This window comes from Meleagris gallopavo, chromosome 10 (assembly GCF_905368555.1).
Source record: "Meleagris gallopavo chromosome 10, MGAL_WU_HG_1.1, whole genome shotgun sequence".
NCBI lineage: Eukaryota > Metazoa > Chordata > Aves > Galliformes > Phasianidae > Meleagris > Meleagris gallopavo.
Window position 1 is genome coordinate 8,740,970 of NC_139413.1, and position 20,636 is coordinate 8,761,605.

The 20,636-nt window shown below is 37.5% G+C and overlaps 1 protein-coding gene across 20 annotated transcripts in view; it reads left to right on the forward strand.

Moving 5' to 3' along the window:
- Positions 1 to 20,636, forward strand: part of LOC104912305 (uncharacterized) — a 263,480-nt gene that overhangs the window by 131,885 nt on the left and 110,959 nt on the right. For all 20 annotated transcript variants that reach the window (XR_014885096.1, XR_014885093.1, XR_014885099.1 and 17 more), the window contains exon 4: positions 7,755 to 7,846. The gene's annotated coding sequence lies outside the window, so the exon portion shown is untranslated. The remainder of the gene's footprint in view (positions 1 to 7,754; positions 7,847 to 20,636) is intronic.

Sequence of the window (20,636 nt, forward strand, 5' to 3'; positions counted from 1 at the left end):
TGAGCCCATTCCTCAATGCTGAACATATATTGTTTGTATCTTATATCTAAACTGGACAAAAAGAGGCTTCTTCAAATTCTCTTTGGTATATCAGGAGATAACAACAACAAAAATATATACAAATTGGCAACATTTCTTTGTTGCTTTTAGTTTATTTTCAATATTTGAGTTGATCAAATGGATTTGAAGTTTTCAATTCTTCCATCTGGGGAACACACACAATCCCTATCAGTGCTAATGCTCCCACTATCTCTTGACTAGAGCACTAACTTGAATGTAACCTTCACTTAGAAACTTTTTATCTTTAACTCAATTTGGATTTTGGCTCAGCAAAACCTTTTGTATGAGCTAGCTCAATCTGATATTTAATTTGGCAAGATTTCGAAGTTAAATCTAGATTTAGAGTAGATTCTACTGTGCCAGAGGGAGTACTTAAATTCTCCAGGTGTTATTATAGTCTCCCTTCTTCCACCTCTTCTGTGGAGGCTTAAACTTAGTGCTGAGTTAGACAGAGAAATGCTCCCCTCTGAAGAGTAACCTTTTTCTAAGAACTGAATGGAGAACTTCATTAGAAAATGAAAAACAACATTGCATCATTCTGTTCCTCTCTTGTAACACTTCTCCTAGGGCTGGTTTCTCCCACGGTTTTCATAGTCTATCTCCCATGGAGTTGGATGCACAGTTAAGAAGGACTTGTGAGCTTAGCGACTTCTGTGTGAGTCCAGATGTAATGCAAAGCTGATCAGGCAGCTTCTCAGAGGTATCTTTCTCGCAGTGGCATCTCATTTTTTAATGTAAAGACGTTGCTGTAACCTAGAGCCAGTGTCTGGAAGATGTTTGGGAGCACAAAGCACAGCGACTGATGTAAGGGCTTCTAGAGGTAGCAGCGCAGAGCAATTTGAGATGAACAAGGGGAGCATGGGTTGCCCATAGATTTGCTGGAGCTTGATTTTATGTGTGTACAAGCTTTCCTTCTAATGACAAGGTGTTGAAGGAGGGGGTTTTAGTAGTGCTTTAGTATCTTTTGCCCAGGAATATGGTGAGTAACCTCCAAATGGATGTAAATGATCTGTTCTTTCCTTTGATGTGACTCCACTGAACACATAGCACAGGTTAAAAGCTCTCTACAGTTTATAATAAAATTACTAGGCAAAATTAGAAACCCTCTGGACATACTCAGATCCTTCAAAACTTGCCAAGTGTGTTTAACTGTTCCTGTCTTCATTTACTGCAGTGTAAGCTGCAAGCAAACCCAGGGCCTCCCTTCTGTTGTATGACAAACTGTCTCTCTGAGTATCGTATGACTGCAAGACAAGAAGATTATATCTTCTGTTTTGTTGCCTTTATGTATGCACAAAACATGCTCCTTCTTGTTACTTCCCATTTTCTATCTCTAGTACCTTCTCTGATTTAGTGAGCTATTTCAAGTCAATACAGAGTTTACTGGCTGGTCAGCCATCAATGGAAATGGCATTTGAAATGTGGTTTCAGAGGTAAATCTCAGTAGGAAAGGTTAATCTGTAGTTACAGAAAATGGCACTTAATGGAAATGAAACAGAGAAATTCTTAGGATTTCCAGACAATCAAATAATCTCCTGGAAAAAGATTTAAAAAAAAAAAAAGAAGAAGAAGAAGAAGGAAATAGACCAGTGAGTTTTATAGTAAATTTATTATTATCAAACACCAGCTCCTTTCTATCCCAAGTGAAAATGTGATCATTGACATGTGCTTATTTAATTTAATCTGTATTCACATGGTGAATATAATAGCTCTTTCTGAAAGACAGTGTATCATTAACCTATCACAGTTTGCAAACAGGCTGTATTGTGTGGAATATCAAAGACAGAAACGTTTTCTATCAATCATATTGGTCCATTTCATGATGGCACAGGCTCAGGTTGCACTACTGGATATGTTGGCAGGGTCCTAGCCTTGAGGTAGCTGTATACCAACATAAGGCTCCCTATTTCTGATTTGTGATTGATGAAAACGTACTGTAATAGGTAGAGAGAGTTCTGAGATAAAACCAAAAGTGTAGTCTTTTCATTCTTCAGATATGGTAATTACTGGAAAGTAGGCTGAGGATGTGTAGCACTACTAATGGGAAAGTGAAATTTGAGGGAGTGGTGGAATTACCGAGCTGATTTAAAAGCTCTTCATCATAATGGTTACAAGGCTTTATGATGTATTTTATTAGACTTAGAGTTTGTATGCAGTCTGACAAAGTGTAAAAACTGTAAATGCAAACATTTATCTATATATCTGTTTTGTAATCCTCTTGTGCAGTATAAACACATAATATGTCCATGCTTTTAATTAAAGTGACCATACTAATTCCTCCATACTATATATATCCTTCCTCACTTAAAAATACGACTGTCCATATGTGGTGATCAGTTAAGGAGCAACATGTGGCAGGGTGCATGATGTTTCAATTAGATAGTGCAAGCATACTAATTATCTACAAGAAAAGCTAAAATCTGAAAGGATGGTATGTCTGCTAACATTTCATCTTGTTACTTTTCTTTTTTTAACAGTTAATTATTACATTTTTCTTTAATAAAAAAACACTGAAATTTGGTTGCTGAAAATAAATTAGTTTTAATATGCAAAATACATATTTAAATGGAATAGGAATTTTCTTAAGAAAATCCAGACTCTTACTCGATGGTTGTGGTCAAGACATTTTATTTTAATGAGCCAAACTTCATAGTTATTTTTCAAATGCAGAGTTATAAGACCATTCCTGGTCTTTTTTTTTAATATTTTCTTTCACTGTTTCTAGTAGATAATTTATGTTAACTGCTTTGTTTTGCTCCTCCATTTGGAATTACAATATAACCACAAATTCCTGATAGAATTCTCTGGTCAAGCATAAGATGAGATCATTGCCATTCGGCTCTTTGATTAAATGCTGAAGTTTTTAACCAAGTCTTCCTGAAATGGCTAACACCTAAAGAAATAGGTCTCTGAACATGTTCTTCATGGTATTTGGGGCCTCACTGAGATACAAGGAAACCTCTCATTGTCACGGCTCTATGCAGTGTTGTAGAGAGTCGTCCTGTTTTTCTGCAACATCCACGACCATTTGGTCGGCTCAGTTGCCCAAGGGGAAAGACAGCGGCTGTTTTGTTCCCAGCAGGATAGCTGTTGGATGAAGATCAGATTAACAACCTGAGCTAGTTTTATTGCAACAAAATTAGTAGGGAAACACCCTGAGAGATAGATGTGAGGATTATATGGAGCAAAAGCAAAATAAAAAAAAACCTATTCATTCGTAAAGCCAGGTGCTCCTAAAGTCCTAAGAGCTTAACTAGCCATCTGCTGAGAAATGTTATGTCAGTACTTCCAGGCTAGCAATTGGATCGTGCCAACAACCACATGTGCTGTGTATTGTGCAGGTGTGGGACATTTTAACTTCTCTGGAAATGCATGACAAAAGATTTGTCATATGTGCACCTGGAAAATTTTTAATTTACTGCATAATTGGTGTGGAATTTGCCTGAGAAATAATAGTAAGACACATCTATGTAGGCACAGACACAGGACCTATCTCCAAGTTCTTAACAGGACACTGCATGGTGCAGTGCTTGTAAAAACCCTTGAGAATTTTACCTCTTCCAGTGGCTGCAAAAAGCACTCACTGTCACCACACTGTCACACTGTCTTCCAGAAGTGAAGCCTCAGTGTGTTCACACTACAGTTTGTATTCTCCTGTTTCTCTGCCTTTTTTTTTTTTTGTTTTTTGACTTCTGTGCAGCCACTGTACCAACCTGACATCTGGGTTTCCAGCTGAGAGCAGCTCTGGGGATGACATGCTCCCCCAGGTGCCGCCACTGACAGCAAGCGGCAGCTCTGGCACAGGGCGAGGGCTCCAGCTGGCTGCAGCCATGCGCCTTCCCTCTGCCTTATGGTGAGACAAAAGCAGATGAACCTCTCCATGCACCAGCTCGTGTTTTGTCTGATTTTGTTCCTACACCTTCTGATACTTTTTTTTTTGTTTTTTTGGTTTTTTTTTATCAGCCCAGTGAATTCTTTCTGTATTAACTTACTGAAAGCTTCAGTCCTCATGCTGTTTTGACGGTAAAAAACAGACTGTTGACTCTGATTCAGGGATAAGAGAGGTGCTTTAGCAGTGATTGAATGGTCCCTGCTTGCACTGGAGCTATAGGTGACCTTTTTGTTCAGCTTCTGACGCAAAAAGACAGTGGCTCTTAATAACCTGCCTTCAATTTTGACTTAAAAAAAGAAAGAGGAAAAAATGTGCCAAAGCTCACCTTTTTTCTTCTGAATGTGAGGTCAGAAAGTACCTTTGCTGCCATGACTGCTTTTGAAGAATCTCTGTATTTGCATTTCAGTCCATGGCTGACTACTCAAGGACAAGGGACAGAAGAGATAGCTATCACTAGTTTATCTGCTCTGATTTTGGTGCATGTTTGCATATACTGTAATAAAACTTGTCTTGCCTCAATTCAGTTTAAGTTAGAGGTGGTAACAATAAAGATTTTTTAACAGATAATTACATTTCTGAAACCAGTAGAAAACTATATTGGAATTTTTACTTGGGTAGATTACTTAGCTGTATTTGTTTGGTTAAAAATTACCCATCGTAGGAAATGAGAGTGTTGGTATTTGTGGGAATGGGATTGACAATAACACAAATAAAGTGATATCTAGAGGCTTTGTCCATGTTTTGGAAATATCAATTCCTTGAATAGGCTTCTGCTTTGTTCTATCTGTTTTTCCTATTACCTGCTGTCAACACAAAATAGTATACTGCTGCATATTGATCAGACTTTAGAGCAACAGCAGCTTTGCAGCTTGGCCTTTGTTTTTGCTATGTTTTCATTCTAATCTGTAGCTTTAGGAACAGAATTTTACAAGAAACATGACTGTCGGTGTGATTTTGTAGCCCATTTCTGAATGCAACTAATTATATCTGAAAGTCCTGAGAATGAATTCAATGTTCTAAACCCAAACGTGCTGAATGTCTGCTTAGCTAATGCTGATTGTACAAAGTTCACGCTTGTATTCAAAGTATAGGAGTTATTCTAAAGTGTAATATGGGACGGTACACTGTGTCTGGTTGATGGTTGATGGCATTTATTTGCAGGAGGATAAATAAAAGTCAAACTTCAGATACATTCTTAATTTCTGTGTATTTTATATACACATGGTGTTAGTTACATATTGGATCTATCTGGATGACTCATGAGATGACTAAAAATAAGTCACATAAAATATCTGCAACTGCAGTATTTAACAGGAGTTTGAAATATTGTTAGCACCAGAAAGGCGGTATTTCTAGAAGATGCAGTGATTTAATGCTTGTCTTCAAAAAGCATCTTACTGAGCATTGGCTGCAATCTGCTTCTTCCAATGAAATTACTTTCTTATTAATCGTAATTGTTTTCTTTGTCAGATGAGTTTATTTTGTTTACACTGAACTGTATTTGGAATATTACTGTTCAATTATATTTGGGCAATAGGCAATAGTTAGCAGCTTTAAATGAAAAAAAGTGTTAATTTGAATTTGTTAGTTATGAGGTATCTCATATATTAGACATGGTAACAACATTTTCCGGATTCATCTTTTTGGTTTTTTTTCACCTTTTATCTCTCCCTTTAATGCTAAATCTACTTAATAGTTTTTCTTATTATTCTTACAGCCCCTCAAGCATATCAAGCCAGGATTCTGTCTGATGTGCATTTGTTTGTATTTAAGACATTAACCTGTCTGAGAAGTGAATATGGTGGAGGATCGTATTTCAAAAATATGAATGTATTCCAGCTTTGTGAATCAAAGACCTTCTGACAGAGCCTTTACTTGTCAAAATAAAATATGTATTTTAACATTTCTATCTGCATACCCTGACGTATATCCTCTTCCAACCCATATTTAAAATGTCAATTGCCTAACACAAATTGAGAACATCCGTATAAAAAAAAAAGACTTTATCTGTGTGTTTGGAATTATTATGTGGCTTTTACTTTAAAAATGCATACATTAAAAAGACTGCTTAACAGTTACTTTAATGATGCTATTAATAATCATAAATATTTCTTAAATGTTGAAAACTTCACCAGTTCTTTTATTTTAACTGCAGCAAATTCTACTACTGTGTTAACAAGTTCACGTTTAATCAGCTGTACACTTCTCTATTGTTTAGGGGTCTGTGATTCTGTTGTACAAAAGATAAATACAATAGCTTGTTCACAGGTCATAGATAGCCACCCAGCTATGTCAGAGTGCATTATATTCCAAAGGCTTTATGAAGCAGTATGGTGTTTGCAAATGTTCTCAGTTGCGTAGGATTGTTTTATCTGTCTGCTGCTGTACTGAGTTAACATATCTCAGACTCTCATGAGTGTCTTGTCTTCAACTCTAGGCTTTTGAGGAGATTGATTCCTTCTAAAGAAAGATTCTGATGTCGAAAGCCCATGGACATGTGCAGAACAAATGAGCAGGAAGGCATGGGAGAAAACTAAGAGCATTTTGAATTAAATACCAATTGAGTATTAGTATTCATTTTGGCCAATCTGCACGTCTCACTGATTTGATAGAAAGAATAATGTAGATGAATCTAGCAGCAATAGCACTGGAAAGGGTCCTTTCAGATAAAGAAAGAAGTGCTTAAAATCCTAAAACACATAGCAGTGCTTGAAGAGAGGGAAAGCAGATAATTAACTCTGCCTAAAACTTACCTTTTAACCAGTCTGGGAACATATTTTTTGTTTGTCAAAATGACAGCAGTCAGGTCAGCTCTCTGTAACATTAAAAACAATATAAAGGGAAATAAAGGCTTCACTTAGAACAGGCAGCCCTGGACAAGAACTCAAGTGTTCCCTGGCACAGGGGAGACATGAGCTGAGAGGTCCCCTTCTCCCCCATCCTGCAGGCGACAGGCCTGCTACAGGGCGCTGCCTGGAAAGCCTTGCTGCCAGTGCTCCAGAGAAAATGTGTTGTCAGGATAACATGTTGTGTTTATTTGCCAAAGAATACACTTGATCAAAGATCTCTGGGCTTATCTGTCTCCATATTTTTGTCATCAACTATGTGATGTCTGTATTTTCTAGGTCAGTTAGATATTATGCTTATATACGCATGTCAAAGGAATGCTTTCACTAATGCATGTTTAATGTGAATGCATCTGAGCTGTTATTCAAATAATGAATATTTCTTTAATACATTCTACTTGAATCAGTTTGAAAATTAACATCTCTTATTTTGAAATTATCCATAATCCTGAACGCTATCCACAGATATAATAGGTTTAAAAACATAACATTTACGGTTGAGCCTTATACGCTGATGCATGTTTTTCACTAATTAACCCATTTTAGTTTCTTTGTATCCCAAGATGCTTTGTATTCATCATTTATATGCTCTATTTAACTCTTTTCAGGCAGGAGACAATATGAATATATACAAGCATGCTCCTGCATATGTTACCCTAGTGAATTGCTCATTGTTTGATGAATGTGGTAGCTGGATAGCAATTATTGTAACTGAATAGAAAATTCTTATTCTCTTGTTAAAAAATATTTTTAAAAATTGCATATTTTCCAGAGCACGCTGCTCCTAAAATTGACAGACTGGCTCTATATGAAATAAAAAATATATACCAAAACTTAAATAAAAAACTTTCAAAACCATTATTGGGGTAGTATTTATGATACACTGGGGAAGAGTATAACAGCCTTACACAACAGACTGCAAAATCATTGATATTGCTTCTCTATTGTCTCCACAGAACCTCTAAAAGCATGCGTATTCTTGGAAACCTGTTTCACCAATAACATTTGAACCTGAAATGCCAGATTCATATCCCAACAAACTGATTTGGTAAGTAGTTGTTGGTTCTTTTGCATAATTCAGTAAGATTAATTGAATATTTTTAATTGGGATTCTCTGAGTGCTTCAAGCAAAATCAAGTGTTACAATAGGAATTCTCCCTCACCCACCTTGAAAACAAGATGTTCCTGACATTCAGAACTATTCAGAAATATTTCAGTAAGCTAACTAGTACCTCTGGCAACCAAAATTTGCTTTAATTATTCATGAAGTGAGTAACAATTTTAATGCTCAAGAGATTTGAATGCCCTATTCTCAAGTAACCAGTGTACATGTCCTTAATATAGATTTGGTAATCTCAGCCTACCTAAAGAATAACTTTTCCCTGGATGAAACACATAATTGAGTATAATGTGATCTCCAAGAGACTGGAGATTATTGAGATGGTTATCTGTGATTGTTTCTTCTATCATGGACTGAGTGAATAAACTTGTAATTCTCTGAGTTCTTAAATTTAATTCTTAGCCACTAGAAGAGTCAGAAAAGGGTCAGGAAGGTGCTAAAGGAAACCATGAGGTTGTCTGTTGCAATGATTTGAGAAATATAGGTAAAAAATAGAAAATCATGCAGGAATAAATTCTCTTCAGTAATGCATCAGAAATATCTGTACCATCTACTGTGAGTATAGAACATATACTGGCTTTTCTTTTGTTCGGTACCACAAAATGTTCCATAGTGCTTAAGGTACAATGGTGACTTCTAGCATGACAGACGTTTACTGAAGTCTTTGGTGTTAAATGATAGTACAGCAAATAATGTGGTTCAAGTAATATACTCAAGTGCAGAAATCCTTGGAAGTTTCAAAAATATATTGTTCTATGTGATTCCAAAGTTTTGTTTGAAAGTTTCTGTGTGCTCCACAAATTTGGGAGCAATACACCTGCAAAATAATTGGTTTCAGTATTGAAAATCGTAAGCTGAGAATAAATAAGTAGAACATTCATGTGTGGTTTGTGATTTTCGTTTAGAACTACAGACTGGTTTAGGCTGTGCAAAACGATGCTCACTCTTATTTCCTTATGTTGTATGAAGTAAAAACAGTATTATTATATAGTTCATTGTACTAAAAAGGAAAGTTTTAATTTGATTTCTGCTTCTAGCAAAGGATGTTCTAAAGATTCTGGTAGAAACAAATAGGTATTTATTTGCTTAGAAACAGCATTGCAAGTGCAAAAACAAGTAAAATGTGAATCAATGCCTATGAACAAGTGGGTGAGACTCATAAAAACCCCAAACCTTTATTCCAAAATATTTATTGAGAATGGATATTTAGAAGGCTTAGCTCTGCGTCTGGAACAGAAATTAAACTAATTCCCAAAGCAAGCACAGACTTGACACTTCAAAAAAAAAAATTGAGAAAACGGAGCAAATACACTTTCTGTTTGGAACAAGTAATTATCGTTTAGGATTTCATCACAAATTTTATTAATGCCCTGTTACCAAATTTAGCTTGGGGCACGAGTCCATCATTTATTACTAAACTTTCTGTTTCTGTACATGAATTAAATGAGAAAATATCATGCAGTGGCAGTTTTGAATATATTGTGTTTTGCAACTTCAAATCCATTTTCTAAATTTGGTAATCATCAATGAAGCTATATCTATGCCTGATTTCTCTATTTTAAAGGGAATTATCTCTGTAACATAGTCAATAATATTTGAGTAATCTACAGCCTGAAGTTTGTGATGCAGATCGGGAAGGATGGTATTTCTTGGGGGGAATTCAGCTTTAACCTAGAAATAGGTCAGTTGCTAACTAAGTCACAGGAGTAACAGATATGCTTTCTTTTTCTGGCATTTCTCCCTGTTTTCTCCATTAACTTTATCTTACAAAAATGCATTTATTTCTAGCACCTGAAGTATGCCAGTATGTTAAAATGCATTTGTCTGGCCGAGGCTTATTACATACTCAAGTTTTGTTGTAATTGACAGTTCAGGGTAACACTGTCCCTTGTGTTTTGCGTTGTATTTTCTATTGAAATGTTTACTACCTTATGCTGGTAATCTCTAATTGTGCAAACAGAACCAAAACAAGGAGTGGTATTGTCCTTGATTCAGAAACAGTGCAAGGAGACCAAAGATCAGAAGAACAGGCTTTGGAGTAAGAACTATTCAGAATGTGGGCAAATGCAAGAGCAGCATGTCTTCCCGGATAATGCTGGCCATTAAATTTAGGAAAGCTACATTGTCCATTTGCTTGAGAGAACACAAATGAACCACAGTTCACAGATAAGATTTGCAGAGATCGATAGCTTGCATAAATTTTGACTGTTAAAATCATAGCACAGCATTTCAGACTTGATGACTGCTAGAGTTTAGCATTTATGAGTAGTCAAGTTTAAAACTTTGGGATTTGTAGGAGGCTAACTATATACTGCTTTATTTTATACAACTTGCATGATTTTTGTGATGTTTTAAATGATGCAAAAAGGGAAATAGGTGTTCCTTATATACAGGGAAAGATAAGTCATTTTCCATGGAGATGCACAATGATGTGGGGTTTTTTGAGAGTTGCAGTAAGTTAGGAATAGTGAGTGGAAGTGGGAGAGAGCTGGGGGAGCCTGGCTGTTCCCAGGTGTACCCAGGGAGGTTTCCTTTCCTGTCCTCTTCCTTGATACTTGAAAGATTTGAGAATTGTTGTAAGATTTAGCTTCGTGAAAGGGCTTTAATTCTTTAGTGTTGATGGAAAGTCACTGCAGAAGGCCACAGGTATTCCTGTACTTTTAAAAATTCTTATTCAAAATATTTAGAGCCTAATAACTGTATTTTAGAGAAGCAGCAACTGATTAAAGCATCCTTATTTCGTAGGGAGCATTCAGTATCTTTAAGAACTAATGCTTTACTGGATGGATTTGGCATTGTCAGCTTGCTTTGGCTGTTATTTTCTGACTGCTTCATCTACATTTTTCCTCTAGTTGTCATTGGTGTCAAAAGAGAAATAAGACAACTGATTCAAAGGTCAGAGACATCATTTCAGATTTGATGAGTCAGTGACAATATTGCTCAGAGAAGTAGCCCTTGGCAAGTTTAAAAGTACTGACAATTTTGTTGGAGAAATGGTTGCAGGCAGCTGTGAAGGAGGCTTCTTTCTACATATAGATAAGTAATGAACTAAAACTTGTAGTGATCCATGCACAAGATGTAATCTGGGATGAGATTTGTCCTTAGTTTCCATATGCTGAGTAGTGATGAAGGACAGAATATTACAGCTGTTGCTGTTAAGGGGTCATGCTCACAGGCAGGCCATACGGAGAGGGCCTGGGTCCGAATCCCACTCCTCACAAAATTAGCTCTTCTGCCGCCCTGCTCAAACATAGCCCCAGTGCAAGAGGGGCCAGCAAGGCAGAAACCAGAGAATGACACTGAAATGTAAGCCTACGTTAAGAAGGACACAACACCTAAGTGATACATCTATTATCTTCCTCCTCAAAACGGAGGTACATCAAAAATGAAAGTAATGGGCAGCATAATGTTTTGGACACTGTGGGTCCCCCACTGGCAAAAGTTATGTGCACTGCCCCACACCTTGGCCCCTCCATTCATCCTTTAAACACTGGAAACTCTAGATGAGAAATTGCCTTAAAAATGCACTTCTTACAGGGGAAATCACTGACTGTGTTACCTACTTTGATTTGTGAGAGTTTCACCAAAAATGTCCACATCAAATTTTCCTGTTGATTGTAGAGTCTAAAACAGAGAAGGGAATCTTTGATAATATTAATAAAAACTTCCCTGATATGCTTTGATTCTTGCCTAGAGTAAGAAGCTGCTCATGTAAAAAGTAGGTCACTGAAATAATTGCTGTACTGAAAATAATATAGCCTGACAGTTGTGGAGTTGAGGTACTGTATGTCCATTGGACTGTAGCAGGTTGGGAGCCTGAATTAACATAAAGATGGAAGTCTTTAGAATTTAACATTACTTGTGTGCTTCTGCCTTACCTCCTATAAAAGGTGCTTCCTTGTCAGCTAGGTTAGATTTATTTTCTCAAGCCATCTATATTACATGATAATAATAATTTACAATGTTTTTTCCAAGTATTGCTTTTTTTTTGTTTTACCAGACTGTGCATATATATTTTTCCTGATTGTTCCTATTGTCCAATTAGCTAGCACTTAATTGCTCTAATTTGTGCACAAACTTTTAAGAATATAGATTTTTTTTTTTCTTTTATTAACATTTCAATTCGCTTATATAATGTATTCATGTTGAATAAAAAAAGACTAAAGGAGTATGGGAAGTGAAAAAGGGGGGTGCAAAGGACAACTGAAGGTTGATTGGAAAGTCTTTGTTGCATTAATTCTCAACCATTGCTTTGTATGATACAGAGGGTGATATACCAGTGAAACAAAGATTTGACTATGAAATATTTTTTACCTAAATTTGTTATCTTGTGTCAGTTGTGCCACATTTAAAAATCAATCAATCAGTCAAAGGACTGTTTTAAACCTACTAGTAAATACGCTACTTTCTAACTCATTTACATGGAGCTATGCCTTCCTGTAAGAATATGTAAATCAACAAGAGAAGAAATCTCTACAAAATACAGGGCTGAGCTCCAAACTGTAGGTTTTACTGAGGATGATATTAGACAAACGAAACATAATTGTGGCTTTAGAGATAAATACTACTGCTTCTTATGTTTCGCTATGTTTTTTTAGACAGACAAAATCTCCAGTGTGTTAAAGAACCATTCCCCATGAATTATACATTTGTTCTTTTTTATTTGGCTACGATGTTTTTGTCATATTGAGTCCTCAAGATACTGGAGATGTATGTATAATATGCTGAGATTTTTTGTTGGCGGCATGCACAGTTGTCAGTTCAAGCTTTTTGACTTGTTTTATACATTTATATGTTGACTAGATTATATGCTTTTTTCATGACAGTGTTAATTTTTTTAATTATTCTAGTATTTGCTGATAGCTCTGGTGCATTGCTCCTGCCTAGACTTTTTTAAATTATGAATTTGGTGAATTAAAAAAAATTACTGATTTAAATCTGTAAGGAATGGTAGCACAAACGTGTCCTTCAGTTAGCCTCCTGGCTTCTCTTGCAGAGCGATACATGAATGTGCTTGGTTTGATGTCACTGTTGGATTAAACATTCTAGACTCCTCTTCACTGGGCCATGCCTTCATGACATAAAGATGCATACTTGTAACCCTCAGCTGTCCATCAGTAAGTCTGTAACTCTCTTCTTACAGTTGCAACTCCCACCAAACTCTCTGCATGCTAATGAGGTGTTTGGTAGCTTTAAAAAAATAAAGGAAAAGACAGAGCCAGGTAACCGCCAAAGCTGCATGTGCAATCTAGTTCTCATTATGGTGTTATTTAATTCAGCTTGAAAGGATGGCTCTGCAGTGGTTAGCAGCAGAGTCTGGGCGTGGGCTCCATGTTGTGTTTTGCCAGGGAGTTCTTGTCTCACATGCTCTTTATCTGAGCTTCTCTGTCTTCTCCATCTGTAAGTTGAGCACAAATGCTCTATTTCACTGAAATGTTGTGAAGCTAAATAGTATTTTGTGCAGCATTCAGACACCCTTCTCATGGCCATCAGATAAGAATCAAAGATCATCAAATGGCAAAAAAAGGACTTTCTCTGCCATTGAGAGGACATCTGAACATAAAAATATTTTCTTATCATTTGCACAAGAATATTTGCTTTAGCCTGTAAGGAAAGGCACCATCTTACTCAAAAAGCACTTTCGCTGACCTTTGCTTCCTTTTCCTAAGCAATTTCCATCATCAGATATCGAAGATTCTTTTGCATAGCTCTTCACAATCACTCATCATCTGTTACCCTGAGTATTTTGCCTGTGCTTTTCTCTGCCCTGGTAAAACTACAGATTACAAAAGAAGAATTTTTTTTTCTGCTTTCCAAAAGCTTAACTCATGCTTAATGGTTCTATCCTAGCAACTCAAAAGAGGCGAAACTCTTTTAGTTTATTAGCTGCAACACTGAACTTTATGGTTCACCACCATGTGAGTTGTTTCCAGGTTCAGCTCTGCAGTACTTTTTCAAATTGCATACCTACTGAAAATAATGATTACCTTGATTACAGCCGTACTTTCTACTTCTGTGTATTTAATGTGTTTTGTTTTGTTTTGTTTTGTTTTTTACTATCATCTGCAGTATGACATAAGTTTAAATCATGGGAGTTTGCTATTAGTATGAGTAATATAGAATAAGTGAGTTAATGTAAGTTAGGTATCATAGCTCGTGTCAGGATTTTACTTTGTTACAGTACTTCAAGTTTTCTTCTGTCAAAATACGTAGCTGTAATTCAGAGCAATTATGAACACTCAGGAGCTGTAAATTACTATTATTTTGACACATTTGTCATTGCCCCTTCTTTTTAATTGTGTGGTTATTTTAACTTTCTAGTCTTCTTCTGAACCACACTTTTTGTTTGTATTCATACTCCCTGTATTGCTAAAATCTGGAGTAGAAAAGCTTTGGATCTTGCCTGAGCTTCAGAAGGGGAGCTAGCTGCTGGGGAGGGCAACTGTGGGGCAGGCAGCAGAGCCAGGCTTAGGATCATGCACAGGACATGCTGCCTTCCTTGTCCTGGGCCTGTACACCATGGGGGCTGCTCCACAACCTGAGTTAGAACTGCATTAAAGCTCTGTATTGCAAAGTACAGCTGCTATCTGCATGGGAAGGCCAGTGCTCCATGGTGTAGAACACGAGAGGAGGATTCCCCCCAGCCTCAGGGATCCCTGAGGATCACTAAAACGATATCAATGCAACTATTAACAGAGCATGTATACACACTGGGAGAATAAGTGTAAACATGCAAAGAAATCAAGATCAGTTGAACTTCTTGCTACCACTTATATTAGTCAAGAGTTTACATATAACATTAGGAACCTGTAACCCTGATCTATCTATATTTTCTTTGTAATAAATCAAGGATAATTTTAAAATGTGTTCAGTTGCTCCGAGCCGTTTTCTTTTTAAAATGACACAAATTCTGTAATTACAAAGGTGATAACTGGGAACAGTGTAATGGTATTTTAGAATGTACTCATGGCAAATACTGCTAAGAAACAGCAGATTTAAACATCCAAACCAATACAGGAAGCTTCCATGCTCTGTTCAGTTGACACTTAAGTTGCAAAGAGTTCTTAAAAATACATCACATTTTTACCACTATAAATCAACAGTAGAACTGGTTTGTGTTCATACCACAGAGTTCTAAGTTTTAACCTCTTGTTCTGTGTTTTAAAGCATGCTTTCTTTATTGATTTCTATAGATATGCTCACATAGTGGAACTTCCTGTAAAATGAAATTTAGTGATAACTATTGTGAACAAGTACCAAGTCTCAGTTTTTGCTTGATATTCTAATCTCCTCTGTCTAAAATGGGGGGAGTGGAGAGGAGGAGAATAAGAAATACAAAACTAGGTTGAATTGGTATTTTTCTTTGGGAAACTGACTTGCAAAACTTCCCAATGTGTCGCAGGGTTGTGTTACTGTAAAACTATTTTCTTTCTGATAAACATGAAGGGTCTGTGTCCTCATGAGCATATTCCAAAATGCTGCAGTCATCTGCATCATGCAGGACTGTGATAGTGAAGGCACACGCAGAGGCACACTGCGGGAATGCTAGCTATCCCCAGGATGGCACAAAAGATGTGCAGTGAACTGTAGAGGCTGAGGCCGACTGACAGAATTACAAGGTGCTGCTGCTCTGGCAAATTGTACTCAGTATTACAGAAGCTGCAAAGATTGCAACTGATCTTTGCTGATTAGCTGCAGACAGCTTGCAGTTGGTTATAGTTCAGCTTAGCAGTTTGTACAGATTCTAGCAGTAGTTGCTTGCAAGAATGAACCAAATCCTGTATTAATTCTCCTTAGTCCTAGACAGCCCTTCTTCTCTCCCATGTGTACATGGGACAATGAGATAGTGAAATTCCTCAATTTTGCTTTATGTGCAAAAAGATTTTGTAGATAAATTCCAAAATACTGAATGTGGTTAATACACTGTCAGCTTTATAATGCAACTGCTGAAGGCAATACACTAGCTATGTGCTGAAGACAGCAATTAAAGCAAAAGCAAAAAAGAGATGCAAAAAATAAACAGGTTTGGCTTGACCTTGGAAACGAACATCCTGTTTTCATTTGTCTTTGCCTGTGCCTTGGAAGGAGGAGGAGGAGCTGGGCCATACCTGCCTGCTCTGGCAAGTTTGTGCTGCTCAGGCCAGCACTGTGATGACAGAGCAAATCCACCTTGCTGAGCTGCGTCGGGGTGAAGCCAACCGTGCCCTTGTGCGTTCATGCCAGAATTGCTTGTGTAGTGCAAAGTGAGCATGTCTTAACCCTGCAAAGGTCTGGGACTGTGCAAAAGTTGCTAGTCTCTCATAATAATTAGATCAGCTGAAAAAAACAGCTTGCAATTAGACTTTCAGAATAAGCCAGGAGGTTCTAGGCAGTTCCTCTCAATCTCTCTTAAAGTTTTTCTAACTCAGTTTTTTGAAAAAAAAGTCAACATCATTTAAAAGCAAAGCCATTAAGAAAGAAGTGGGTCAGCTGTTTAGGAAGCATCTCTTATGTGATGTCCCAAGTGCACTGAAGAAGTATTTTCTCTCACAGAGTTTTCTGAAAAAAAAAAAAAAAGTAGAAGTCATTGGTGAAGATAAAGCTTTCTTTGCTAAGAAAGAAAGAGAAATTAGAAGGGTGAATCACAAAAGAGTTTGAATATAGATTTCAAGACCATGATCAACAAAAATCCTCATGAGCTGTTGATAAAGCACATGGCTCCTTCTTATTTTATTCATGTCTATAGTAGCATCATAATTCCTAGCTGACATTCATTGTTCTTTCCTTGACCAGAAAGTTCTTTACTTGCTGTCTTGGAATGATCAGTGCATTGCATTCTTGCTTACACCAAGATCACCAAAATTAGCTAGTATTTAAGTAAAGTTGCGTTGTAGGAATGCAATGCATGCTGCAGGCTGTCATCTTTCCTTGCAGTTTCATTTGCTGCATGGCTAGGTGGATGTTTGCTACAGCATTTGCTTGACAATAGTCAGCTACATCAAATTTCCAGCAGACATCTCCACTCTCACTCTTTGCTGGGTAACTAGAAATGTGGGACTAAATTATATAAGTACAGGTAGCAGCTTTTGTACTGAAATTATTTATCCATCTACTTGCACTTGGGGAAAATCACTAAAATGGAGGACGCAAATAAACTAAATTAAGAGAATTGAACACTGAACATGATTTCCATGGTGAACCTGCACCTATCTAATATTTATATTGCAGAAAAGTCTGAGGTTAGACCCAGTGTCTTAAGCAATGAAGGAAAATATGACAACATCTGAAATAAGGGCTCTAAGTCAATTTTTATTTGCCGTGCTCTCGCTTTGATGCTTCTCTGGACTTCTAGGCTGCTCCTAAATACCAAACCCAGGACTAGCCTAATGCAAAAGGCTGCTTGGAAGCTATGAGTCTCTGCAGTTGTGTGCTGATTAGCCTTGTATTGGTGATTTTCTCTTGTCCTGTGCTGCATTAACAGATAATAAATGGGTCATTTTCTCAGTGATATTGAGGTTTGGTTATCGGGATGCTGGAGGCGGATGGTTCCTGGTAGAAGCCTGTCAGCCCCAGCGCTCGTTTCCCTGTTGGTTTGTCAGAGCTCTTCTTTTGACCTTCAAGGTGCAGAACAGGGCTCGTCTATTCACTCGAGCTTTCGCCTGAGGAGAGGAGACTGAGGGAAATCAAGCCTGCTCTTGGATCACAGTCTATTTGGCTTGACGTTGTCAGGAAGCGTTATATATCACCGCAAATGTTTACTTAGCCTGTTGGTGAAGCACACTTTATAAGATGAAGGATATATAAAAGCAGCATGTGTATGTGTAAAGAAGGAGACAGTTAAATAGCACTAAGGCAGACCCAAGAAATGAAAGAAATTAAATGTTCTACTGTAATCCACCCCTGTGTGTCTGCACTGACAATTATTTTCCATGGGTTTTGAGACTAAATTATGTCTGCTAAAGTGGAGGAGTTTAGGTATTGGAAATAATGTATTTTATCTCTATAAGAAAACATGCATTTAGATTTGAAAGAATACACTGCGAGTTGCCTGGAAGAAGCAGAATTTGCAGAAGATTCGTCTGCTTCTACCCGGCACACAGACTGTGCCAGGAGAGCTGATTGCGAGCCTGAGGAAGGTGTTGGGCAGAGGGGCAGGTCCATATCACCAGGCTGCTGCAGCAGGGATCCTGAGGGACAAGGGAACTTGGGAGTTGATATAAAAAATGGGAGTTGATATAAAAAACAGAAGTTTTGTCTATAAAAGTAGTAATTCCCAATTCTACCTCTCTCTTTTTTCTAGATGGGATTTCTTTTAATAGCAACACCAGTTCTGTTTCTTGTTGGAAGTAAAAAAAAAAAAAAAGTTTGATTTAGCAAACAGCTAAATCAAAATGCCCAACAAATTTTCTGGGGAAAAAAAATTAAAGAAATACTCAAATTTTTGAGCAGGAGGAGTTGCATTTTCTGATAAACTTTTCCTATACATATTCAACAAATCTGGAAGGAGTCATCGTGGAATTAAGGAAAAAAAAATTTTTTTCTCTGCTTTTACAAAATACATTCATGGAATATCTTCTTACTCCCTAATCTTTTCATTCATGTATGCAGAAAGGGCAATACTGACCTACCACTACACTTCACCCACAGCGGCAAGCCACTGTGAGCTCAGTGTGATAGTCATGAAGTCCTACTGAATCTGAGTGGCAAAATCTTACACCATCCTTGTGCACTGCGTGCCACAGTGTTGTCTTGTACTAAAAAAGCCCCTTTCACAGTCACTGTGGCACATGAGACCTCCTCTGTCTCATCCCATCTGAATCAAAGCAGCTACAGCTGTATGACTGCAGTAAGCACAAAGCGATGCAAATGCTTCTTCCCTTTTTCCATCACCCAGAGTAAAAATAGAGCACGACTGGATCAGACTACTGGCTAGACCATCTGAGTGTGGATTTAGGGAATGAGAGAGATTTTGAGGGTTTTTTTTTAATAATTCCTAGAGACTATAAAAATCGGCTTAAATGTCAAATTTCTGAGAAATTATTTCTGTGAGTAAATCTGATCGATATAAACTTTACATCCATCCCCCTTCGAACACACTTGGGGAGAAAACTCATCTCTGAACGAGCCTTCAAACGTTCTGAAAGTGCAGATCTGAACAGCCAGGTTATTGCTAACATATAATGTTGTTTAAAAAATAATAATTTACCATGAAATTTTGTAGGCGATGTGTTAGGAGAGGAATTAGGAAATACAGTGAGTAAGAAATAGATTAGCTTAGGCTATTATAACCAACCTAAATTTTTTAAATGGCTCTTCAGTTTATCTCTCCTGCAGCTGTATCAGACCTTGTAATGGGATTAGACTCTGCCTTAAAAAAGCAATTCTTATTTTTTCTGAGTCCTAGGCTTCCAGCAGGGAATAGCATCCCAGTTATTTCCCAGAGAGACTGCAGTTTATTAATGGCAAAGGGGAAACACCTATGGAGACTGAATCAGTGTGAACTGGTTTCAGCATGATAGGAGCTGGTATGTAGGATGTGCTTTGCAGAACAGCCTGGTCCTCATTTTGACCAAGTAGCCAGTATAGGACTATATGGCTCAGGATCTGTCTGACTGAGAGCTATAAAAATCCTTCCTACTCGCAAAAAATGAAGGAATATGCTGTTAAGATAAAAAGAAGATAAAATCCTATGCTTTGCTACCTCTGACCTAAGAACAGAAACACAAGTGCTCCAGTAAAACATAGGTGCTAAGATGCCCCAAAATTATGAAAGTCCCCAAGTTCAGGTTTTCAGTGATCTCAGCTGTTAAGTTACTTCCACACTCTTTCTGTAAATGTGCCTTGTAAACTGAGCATCCTGATTATAGAGGATTCTGGCACAGCTGGCACTCAGAACTGGGGAATCAGATGTCTGCCAATACTAATAAACAAGCAGGGGGCAGGATAGACTCTGAAAGTAACAGTTGCTGAAGCTGTTGAGGATACCTTCAGAGAGACATAGAGGCATGTCCTGTCTAGCAAATGGCAGTACATCTGGGTTTCAGTAAACTTGGTCTAGTAAGCCATCTTTTTTTTTTTTTTTTTTTTTTTTTTTGGCAAGGCACTTCATTGTGTACATATTGTGTACATTGCTAAACACACCAATGTTTGAATCTTGGAAGGTTGGACAGCATGCAGCACTCAATGCATGCACAATATGCTCCTGCAGTGCATGCAGCACTCTTTCCTGCACGCCAACGGGATCTGTCAGGGTCACATGCAGAGCACCGAGAACAGTACTGTCATTGCTCTTAGTGATTTATTTTGCTTTTGATTTAAGCAGGATTATGAATTGAGGTTAAATTGTACATCTCTTTAATCCCTATTGTGGGTAGTTTCAGGACAGATCTGCATGTGTCAGGAATTCTTAGTAAAGTCCCTGTTTGTCGTGGATGAGGGCAGGGGCTGCACTACACTGCCTGTTCTAAAGACAGACTGAGAGGTGTTGTGTGGGCTTGATCTCTGGGATGACCTGGGTAACTCTCTGTAGGAATGGCAGGTTTTCTTGCTAGGCCAGCATGTTTTTGGAAGGCTGTCCTAAAGCACAATTAGGAAAAGCTGTGGAGTTGTGCCATTTTTCAGTGTTTCCATCCCAAATTTAAGCAGGATCTGAAGAAAATGCCTATTAGTAAGAAGAAGAATTGTAATCTCTGTATTACAACTATTTATGTTTTCGTGAAGAATATATAAATGTGAATAA